Source organism: Pristiophorus japonicus, chromosome 9 (assembly GCF_044704955.1).
Source record: "Pristiophorus japonicus isolate sPriJap1 chromosome 9, sPriJap1.hap1, whole genome shotgun sequence".
NCBI lineage: Eukaryota > Metazoa > Chordata > Chondrichthyes > Pristiophoridae > Pristiophorus > Pristiophorus japonicus.
The window spans coordinates 215,164,825-215,175,051 of record NC_091985.1 but is presented as its reverse complement, the minus strand read 5'-3'; positions in this window follow the sequence as shown (position 1 = coordinate 215,175,051).

Genomic DNA, 10,227 nt, shown 5'->3' with positions numbered 1-10,227 from the left:
ACTGGTTGTCAGACAGGAAGCAAAGAGTAGGAGTAAATGGGTACTTTTCGGAATGGCAGGCAGTGACTAGTGGGGTACCGCAGGGTTCTGTGCTGGGGCCCCAGCTGTTTACATTGTACATTAATGATTTAGACGAGGGGATTAAATGTAGTATCTCCAAATTTGCGGATGACACTAAGTTGGGTGGCAGTGTGAGCTGCGAGGAGGATGCTATGAGGCTACAGAGTGACTTGGATAGGTTAGGTGAGTGGGCAAATGCGTGGCAGATGAAGTATAATGTGGATAAATGTGAGGTTATCCACTTTGGTGGTAAAAACAGAGAGACAGACTATTATCTGAATGGTGACAGATTAGGAAAAGGGAAGGTGCAACGAGACCTGGGTGTCATGGTACATCAGTCATTGAAGGTTGGCATGCAGGTACAGCAGGCGGTTAAGAAAGCAAATGGCATGTTGGCCTTCATAGCGAGGGGATTTGAGTACAGGGGCAGGGAGGTGTTGCTACAGTTGTACAGGGCCTTGGTGAGGCCACACCTGGAGTATTGTGTACAGTTTTGGTCTCCTAACTTGAGGAAGGACATTCTTGCTATTGAGGGAGTGCAGCGAAGATTCACCAGACTGATTCCCGGGATGGTGGGACTGACCTATCAAGAAAGACTGGATCAACTGGGCTTGTATTCACTGGAGTTCAGAAGAGTGAGAGGGGACCTCATAGAAACGTTTAAAATTCTGATGGGTTTGGACAGGTTGGATGCAGGAAGAATGTTCCCAATGTTGGGGAAGTCCAGAACCAGGGGTCACAGTCTAAGGATAAGGGGTAAGCCATTTAGGACTGAGATAAGGAGAAACTTCTTCACCCAGAGAGTGGTGAACCTGTGGAATTCTCTACCACAGGAAGTAGTTGAGGCCAATTCACTAAATATATTCAAAAGGGAGTTAGATGAAGTCCTTACTACTCGGGGGATCAAGGGGTATGGCGTGAAAGCAGGAAGGGGGTACTGAAGTTTCATGTTCAGCCATGAACTCATTGAATGGCGGTGCAGACTAGAAGGGCTGAATGGCCTGCTCCTGCACCTATTTTCGATGTTTCTATAAGACAAACAAATAGGAGCAGGAATAAGCCATCTGGCTCCACGAGCCTGATCCACCATTCAATAAGATCATGGCTGATCTGATCTTGGCCTCAACTCCACTTCCCTTCCCACTCCCCATAACCCTTCACTCCCTTATCATTCAAAAATCTGTCTATCCCCACCTTAAATATATTCAATGACCCAGCCTCCACAGCTCTCTGGGGTAGAGAATTCCAAAGATTCACTAACCTCTGAGAGTGAAATTCTTCCTCATTTCCGTTTTGAATGGGCGACCCCTTATTCTGAAACTATGCCTCCTAGTTCTAGATTCCTCCATGAGGGGAAACATCCTCTCTGCATCAACCCTGTCAAGCCTACTCAGAATCTTACACGTTTCAATAAGATCACCTCTCATTCTTCTAAACTCAATGAGTATAGGCCCAACCTGCTCAACCTATCTTCACATGACAACCCCTTCTCCGAAATCAACCTCGTGAACCTTCTCTGAACTGACCTATTTCCCTTTGCAGAGAGGTCAATTACCAGGGGGCACAGATTTAAAGTAATTGGTAGAAGCTTTAGAGGAGAGTTGAGGAGAAACTTTTCACACAGAGGGTGGTGGGGCTCTGGAACTCATAGCCTGAAAGGGTGGTAGACACACAAACCCTCACAACATTTGAAACATACTTAGATATGCACTGGAAGTGTCATAACCTACAAGGCTGTGGAGCAAGAGCTGGAAAGTGGGATTAGGCGGGATAGCTCTTTCTTGACCGGCACAAACACAGTGGGCTGAATGGCCTCCTTTTGTGCCATAAATTTCTCTGATTCTGTGGTAGTTGATATCTCCGACTATTGCTGCCTAATTCTCAAATGTTCCTACATATTTGCTTTTCTATCTCCCTCTGACTGTTTATAGTACACTCCCAACATTGTGATTGCCCCTTTTTTGTTTATCAGTTCAACACATATGGCCTCATTTGATGATCCTGCCAACATATCATCCCTCCTCACTGCTGTAACAACACCTCAGCTTATCTGCCTTATTCCCTAGTCTTTCTTGCATTGAAGTGTGTACCATTAAGCACTGTCAAACTCCTTTGTGGTTGATATTCTAGCCTCTGCCTACCAAACTCATTGAGGAATTTTCTGTTCCCATTTCCAAGCTTTGCTTCTCTCCCTTCTGAATCTACACTCAGGTTCCCATCCCCCTGCCAAGCAAGTTTAAACCCTCCCCAACTGTATTAGCAAACCCCCAGGGAGGTAAGGGTACCGGCGTTGTTGAGATGTGACCTTATCCGGCTTGTACAGTCCCCACCCCCTCAGGAATCTGGCTGTTCACACTCGCCCCTCAGAATGTCCTGCAGCCTCTCAATGACATCCCTGACTCTGGCACCAGGAAGACAACCTACCGTCCTGGAGTTATGTCAGCGGCCGCAGAAAGGCCTGTCTGTCCCCGGAACTATTGAAGCCCCTTTCAATATTGCCTTCCTAACCGTGCACCTCCCCCCTCTCCCATACAGTTGAGCCACCCATGAAGCCTTGGACTTGACTGTACTCCCTGAGGAACCACCAGTATAGAGAGTGAGATGCACTCGAGGTCTCCTGCACTACCTGCCTGGTCCTCCATGTCTGTCTGGCAGTCACCCATTCTCTCTCTGCCTGCATACTCTTATGCTGCGAGGTGATGACCTCCTGGAAGGTGCTAGCCACGCAGCTCTCAGTCTCACAGATGCAGTGACACTCGCTGCTGCTCAAGCTCCGAAACCCGGAGCTCGAGCTCCTCCAGATGACGACACTTGTTGCGCACGTGGTTGACCAGAACATGAGAAGCGTGGTTGCTCCATGACAGGGTTTCATCTGTTTAAACAGAAACAACTACACTGTGTTATTTCCTGAAATAATACCCACTGTCCGGCCTGAATTAATCCATTTCACTACCAAATGCTGCAATGTTTCCTCCACCTCACATGGTTCCATCTGTTTAAAATCACAACAGAAAGGTCCAGTATCCTCCTGCAGTTTGAGAGAAACCAGCTTTAACAATGGGGCAGAGTTTAAGCCAATGAGGTAGATCCGGGCTCAGCCCCATCCATCGGGGGTCACAAGCCCCGGCCCACACACACTCCAATTGGTTGGATGGCCAACTGCCTGCCCATTCCTCCAGCTCCGCCCCCGCTCTTCTATTGGTCGGGAGCTGCCATCAATCAGCCGGGCAGTGTGAGCTGAGCATGCGCAGTGGGTGAGGCAGCGGGTGAAAGATGGGCGGAGGGAGGGAGCAGGTTAATAAAGGACGCGCTTATTTGTACTGCAAAAATGGCCACCATGCTCCTCCCTTTGTCTTTAATTGGTCCCCTTGGAGGATAAGCCACACCCTGAAGTTTCACAGGAATGTGTAACTGGAACAGCCCATCGCAAGGTCGCACTGACTTTGCAAATTGTAACTTGATCCACTTTGACTTCCTGAAGCAACACAGGACAGAGCTGCCCAGAAGTCAGCAAGGACCAGCCAAAGTGCCTTACCCCAGTCCAAATGCATGCCCCCCCCAGCCAAAGTGCCTTACCCCAGTCCAAATGCATGCCCCCCCCAGCCAAAGTGCCTTACCCCCGTCCACGTGCATGCCTCCCACAGCCAAAGTGCCTTACCCCAGTCACAGTGCATGCCTCCCCAGTCCTGCTTCTCTGCACCATCTGCATGGAATGATTTGGTCCGGGAGGCGGGGGGGAGATGGGGGGGCGGGAGCTTGACATAAAGAACATAACAAATAGGAGCAGGAGTAGGCCAAATGGCCCCTCGAGCCTGCTTCGTCATTTAATACGATCATGGTTGATCCAATCATGGACTCAGGTCCTCTTTCCTGCCCGCTCCCCATCACCCCTTATTACTTTATTGGTTAAGAAACTGTCTATTTCTGTCTTAAATTTATTCAATGACCCAACTTCCACAGCTCTCTGAGGGGGCGGGGCTTGTTGCCTGTCAGTCAAAAAAGTGCAGCACAAATAGTTCCATGGGTTAATAAACCCCGGGGGGGACGTGGGCTTCACACACACCGAGTGCGGGCCCAGGCCCGAGAGACACCACTCCGCACCAACCGCTTCACACACATCCGGGCTCAGCCCCAGGCCCCGAATCACAGCCTGCAGGCCCTGTATTTGCCCACCGGTTCCAGGACCAGTTAGTGAGCGCCCGGGAAAGCGGGCTCAGCGGGCGCCACCTTGGTCAGGGCAGGGGAGCGGACTCAGCTTCCGCCATCTTGGTCAGGGCGGGTATCGCGGCGCATGCGCGGTCCTTTGGGCAGGGACAAGGGGTGGGCGGGGCTTCAGGCTGTCTGTCAGTTTGATTGGACACATGTTTATGCCCAGGTCAGTGGCCCCTGAAAGGGAGCCTTGTTGTATTGATTGTTGTCTGCTGACTTTAGTCCAACCCGGGCTCACCCTATTGGTCCAGCCCAGGCTCACCCTATTGGTCCAGCCCAGGCTCACCCTATTGGGCCAGCCCAAACTCACCCTATTGGGCCAGCTCGGGCTCACCCTATTGGTCCAGCCCAGGCTCACCCTATTGGGCCAGCTCGGGCTCACCCTATTGGGCCAGCACGGGCTCACCCTATTGGGCAGACCGGGCTCACCCTATTGGGCCAGCACAGTCTCACCCTATTGGGCCAGCTCAGGCTCACCCTATTGGGCCAGCTCAGGCTCACCCTATTGGGCCAGCTCAGGCTCACCCTATTGGGCCAACCCAGGCTCACCCTATTGGGCCAGCAAGCGTTCACCCTATTGGGCCAGCCGGGCTCACCCTATTGGGCCAGCACAATTTAGAAAGGCTTAAGTAACTGAAATAGACAGCTTTACAATCGCCGCACAGTACAGAAGGGAGCGACTGTTAATGGGAGCTCGGTTGGTGAAGTCCTCCGACACCCCAAGATAAACTGGACTGTCCCTTTAACTATAAATATGCAAAGAAAGGGGGAGTCCCTGCCCCTTTAAATATCTGACCCATTCCCCCAGGCAGTGGGAGGAAGAACAGCGTGCGGTCTCTTTATATCCTGACCCAGTAAGCACCGCCAGATGGGCTGCCGCAGGCTCCTAAAGTCCACAGAAAGTATAACACCTCGGGTGTAGCAGAAGAATGGAAAAGAGCACACACACTGTCTTTGCTATAATATATATATTTGTGTGTGTGTGTGTAAACAAAACACATCATTCTTAATGTTTGCTAGTCAATTCCCCAGAGATAAATTATTCTCTTCAGCAATTCTTTTCCAGCATTGTATTTCCTTTTATGTAAAATGTAATTGCAGAGTGTTTAATACCTTTACCATTGATTGATAACCCATTGTCTTGTATGTCTCTTGTTTAGAAAGTGATGTCACACTGACCATTCTGTTACCAAGGTGACCATATCTGTCCGCAGTATTCAGTGGGAAAGGGGATTAAATCACACCAAGGATAATGAGCAACCCCCCACCAGTCTCTGAGCTTTATTGTTCAGTGATCACCTCACCATCACACAGAAGCTCCTGAGATTTACCTCCGGTGTGTGATGATTGGTGCCAGTGATGGGAAAAGTGAAGCTGTACCTAAACCTGCCGTGAGATTAATAAATCTCTTATTCTCTCACTGGTTCTATCCTTCGTTTGGAAAGGAATGCAACACTTGCAACTATCCAGCGAAATTTGCTCTATTTCTGTCTCCAGTCTTCTGTTTCTTGACTGTTACTTTCACTGTTTCCTCCCAAACCATTGCCAATATTTGTGGACATTGTTTAGTGCCGCAATAACTAAGACATGGTCGAGTGTCAAAAAACAGAGACAGGGCCGAGTGCAGTATAAACAGAGACAGGGCCGAGTGCAGTATAAACAGAGACAGGGCCGAGTGCAGTATAAACAGAGACAGGGCCGAGTGTAGTATAAACAGAGACAGGGCCGAGTGCAGTATAAACAGAGACAGGGCCGAGTGCAGTATAAACAGAGACAGGGCCGAGTGCAGTATAAACAGAGACAGGGCCGAGTGTAGTATAAACAGAGACAGGGCCGAGTGTAGTATTAACAGAGACAGGGCCGAGTGCAGTATAAACAGAGACAGGGCCGAGTGCAGTATAAACAGAGACAGGGCCGAGTGCAGTATAAACAGAGACAGGGCCGAGTGTAGTATAAACAGAGACAGGGCCGAGTGCAGTATAAACAGAGACAGGGCCGAGTGCAGTATAAACAGAGACAGGGCCGAGTGCAGTATAAACAGAGACAGGGTCTAGTGCAGTATAAACAGAGACAGGGTCTAGTGCAGTATAAACAGAGACAGGGCCGAGTGTAGTATTAACAGAGACAGGGCCGAGTGCAGTATAAACAGAGACAGGGCCGAGTGCAGTATAAACAGAGACAGGGTCCTATGTAATATAAACAGGGACAGTGTCCGGTGTAATATAAACAGGGACAGGGTCCGGTGTAATATAAACAGAGACAGGGCCTAGTGTAATATAAACAGACAGGGTCTAGGGTAATATAAACAGAGACAGGGCCTAGTGTAATATAAACAGGGATATGGTCTAGTGTAATATAAACAGGGATATGGTCTAGTGTAATATAAACAGGGACATGGTCTAGTGTAATATAAACAGGGACATGGTCTAGTGTAATATAAACAGGGGCAGGGTCCGGTGTAATATAAACAGGGACAGGGTCTAGGGTAATATAAACAGAGACAGGGCCTAGTGTAATATAAACAGAGACAGGGTCTAGTGTAATATAAACAGAGACATGGTCTAGTGTAATATAAACAGGGACAGGGTCTAGTGTAATATAAACAGACAGGGTCGAGGGTAATATAAACAGAGACAGGGCCTAGTGTAATATAAACAGACAGGGTCTAGTGTAATATAAACAGAGACAGGGTATAGTGTAATATAAACAGGGACAGGGTCTGGTGTAATATAAACAGACAGGGTTTAGGGTAATATAAACAGAGACAGGGTATAGTGCATTGATAACTGAGACAAGGCCTAGTTTTACACTAGAAACAAGTCTTTAATAATTGAAACAGTTTTTTTGCAATAACTGAAAGAGGTGATAGTGTGACACTCACAGAAGCCGGGTCTACTTTAACAATACCAGAACAATACATACTCTACTGAATACAACAGAGACAAGATCTATAGTTATAATAATAGAGACGTGCACTAGAACTGGAACAACAAGGGCAGGTTATTTTCCAATCATCGCAGAGGCCAGGTCTAGTGTAACAATTCCAGAGACAGGGTCTCGTACAATAAGAGTGGAGACAGGGTCCATATTAATAACAGCAAATGCATGGCCCACTGTGAGAGTAACAAAGACAGTGCTGGATCCAATAATAACGAGGCAGACTCTAGTGTTATACTGAACACAAGGCTGGATCTAGTGTGATGATCACACAGGCAATATCTAGTGCACTCAAACAAAGATTGGGTCTCATCTAATAGTGTGTGCAAGTCAGAGCCTATTGCTATATTCTCATTCACCCATCACCCCTGTGCTCACTGACCTACATTGGCGCCCGGTTAAGCAAAGCCTCAATTTTAAAATTATAATCTTTGGTTTCAAAACTCTCCATGACCTCGCCCCTCCCTATCTCTGTAATCTCCTCCAGCCCCACAACCCAACGAATTCTCTGCTCCTCCAAATCTGTCCTTTTGGTCATCCCCGATTTTAATCGCTCCACCATTGGCGGCCGTGCCTTCAGCTGCCGAGGCTCTAAGTTTTGGAATTCCCCCTAAATCTCCACCTCCTCTTTCAAGATTCTTCTTAAAAACTACCTCTTCGATCAAACTTTTGAGAATCTGTCCTGATATCTTTCTCTGTGGCTCTGTGTCAAAAATGTTTTCTTATTGAATCGATTTTGTTAAGCACTCTGGGATGTTTCACTGCATTAAAGGCGCTATATTAATGTAAGTTCTGGTTGTTTTGTTGTTGTAGTAAATGCTTTGCCGAATGTCTAATAACACAGTGAAGGTCCACTGCAGTAAGAATGGGTGGGGTTAGTGTAATAACACAGGCACGGTCTAGTGTAATGGGAACAGGGAACAGATCATGTCAGCCTTGGCTCAGTGGTACCACTCTCGGCCCTGAGTCTGGGGATCGGGGGTTCAATTCCCAATCCAGAGACCCGAGCCCATAATCTAGGCTGAGACTCCAGGTGCCAATACAGAGGGAGTGCTGCACTGTCAGAGGTGCCATCTTTCAGAGGAGACATTGAACCAATGCCCTGTCTAGTCCCTAAGTTGGATGTAAAAGATCCCACGGCCACGATTCTGAGGAAGATCAGGTGGAGTTCTCCACGGTGTCCTGGCCAATGTGTATCCCTCAACTAACATCACTGAGAATGGATTATCTTGTCATCATTACATTGCTGTTTATGGGATCTTGCTGTTCACAAATTGGCTGCGGCATTTCCTACGTTACATCTCCTCTCCATTCACCCTCCACCCCAACTCTTCTTTCACTAGTACTCTCCAACTCCCTAACCTCAACTCCTTTTTCATCCCTACTCTCCAACACCGCCCCCTCAGCCTAACTCCTGTTTCACCCCTGAAATTGAAGACAAACGTAGGTCCCTTGCAGTCAGAATCAGTTTAATTTATAATGGGGAACAATGAAATGGCAGACCAATGGAACAAATATTTTGGCACTGTCTTCAGGAAGGAAGACACAAATAACATTCTGGAAATACTAGGAGACTGAGGGTCTAGTGAGAAGGAGGAACTGAAGGAAATGCTTATTAGTCAGGAAATTGTGTTAGGGAAATTGATGGGATTGAAGGCCGATAAATCCCCAGGGCCTGATAGTCTGCATCCCTGAGTACTTAAAGAAGTGGCCCTAGAAATAGTGGATGCATTGGTGATCATTTTCCAACAGTCTATCGACTCTGGATCAGTTCCTATGGACTGGAGGGTAGCTAATGTAACACCACTTTTTAAAAAAGAAGGGTGAGAGAAAACAGGGAATTAGAGACCGGTTAGCCTGACATCGGCGGTGGGGAAAATGTTGGAATCAATTATTTAGATGAAATAGCAGCGCATTTGGAAAGCAGTGACAGGATCGGTCCAAGTCAGCATGGATTTATGAAAAGGAAATCATGCTTGCCAAATCTTCTAGAATTTTTTGAGTATGTAACTAGTAGAGTGGACAAGGGAGAACCAGTGGATGTGGTGTATTTGGACTTTCAAAAGGCTTTTGATAAGGTCCCACACGAGAGATTAGTGTGCAAAATTAAAGCATATGGTATTGGAGATAATGTATTAACGTGGATAGAGAACTGGTTGTCAGACAGGAAGCAGAGAGTCGGGATAAAAGGATCCTTTTCAGAATGGCAGGCAGTGACTAGTGGGGTGCCACGGGGCTCAGTGCTGGGACCCCAGCTATTTACAATATACATCAATGATTTAGATGAACGAATTGAGTGTAATATCTCCAACTTTGCAGATGACACTAAGCTGGGTGGCAGTGTGAGCTGTGAGGAGGCTGCAGGGTGACTTGGATAGGTTAGGTGAGTGGGCAAATGCATGGCAGATGCAGTCTAATGTGGATAAATGTGAGGTTATCCACTTTGGTGGCAAAAACAGGAAGGCAGAATATTAGCTGAATGGCGGCAGATTAGGAAAAGGGGAGGTGGAATGAGACCTGGGTGTCATGGTACATCAGTCATTGAAAGTTGACATGCAGCTACAGCAGGCGGTGAAGAAGGCAAATGGCACTTTGGCCTTCATAGCTAGGGGATGTGAGTATAGAAACAGGGAGATCTTACTGCAGTTGTACAGGGCCTTTGTGAGGCCTCACTTGGAATATTGTGTTCAGTTTTGGTCTCCTAATCTGAGGAAGGACATTCTTGCTGTTGAAGGAGTACAGGGATGGCTGGGCTGTCATATGAGGAGAGACTGGATCGACTGTGCCTGTATTCACTGGAGTTTGGAAGAATGAGAGGGGATCTCATCGAAATATATAAAATTCTGACGGGATTGGACAGGTTAAAGGCAGGAAGAATGTTCCTGATGTTGGAGAAGTCCAGAACCAGGGGCCATAGTCTAAGGATAAGGAGTAAGCCATTTAGGACCGAGATGAGGAGAAACTTCTTCACTCAGAGAGTTGTTAACCTGTGGAATTCTCTACTGCAGACAGTTGTTGAGG